The sequence below is a fragment of the Buceros rhinoceros genome, unplaced genomic scaffold (genome assembly GCF_000710305.1).
Source record: "Buceros rhinoceros silvestris isolate BGI_N320 unplaced genomic scaffold, ASM71030v1 scaffold32226, whole genome shotgun sequence".
Lineage (NCBI taxonomy): Eukaryota > Metazoa > Chordata > Aves > Bucerotiformes > Bucerotidae > Buceros > Buceros rhinoceros.
The window spans coordinates 9,084-9,408 of NW_010416291.1; positions in this window are offsets into that span (position 1 = coordinate 9,084).

A 325-nucleotide genomic window follows, 5' to 3' on the forward strand; every position below is an offset into this window, starting at 1 on the left:
TGTGGAGAGGTTCTCCCTCAGCGCTGATGGCCCTGAGCTTTGGTCGTAGCCCGGCAGCTCATGCCGAGGGGCTTCTTTCTCGCTGTGGGGCAAAGAGGGCTGGTTTGAAGGGAGCAGGACATCACCCACTGCTGCCAGACTCCCAGCCTCTCCCCGTGGGTGTCCTGGAGGTGCAGGGTGCTGTCCCCTGCGCTGGCCTCTCCCCCTCTCCCTGCCCGTGGGCCCAGCCTGTGCCCCTGCCCCGGGGCTGTGGTGCTGCTGGTTGCTGCCCTGCGCCCACTCCGCTCCCTCGCGTTGCTGAGCTCTTGTCACCGGGGCCAAGGCC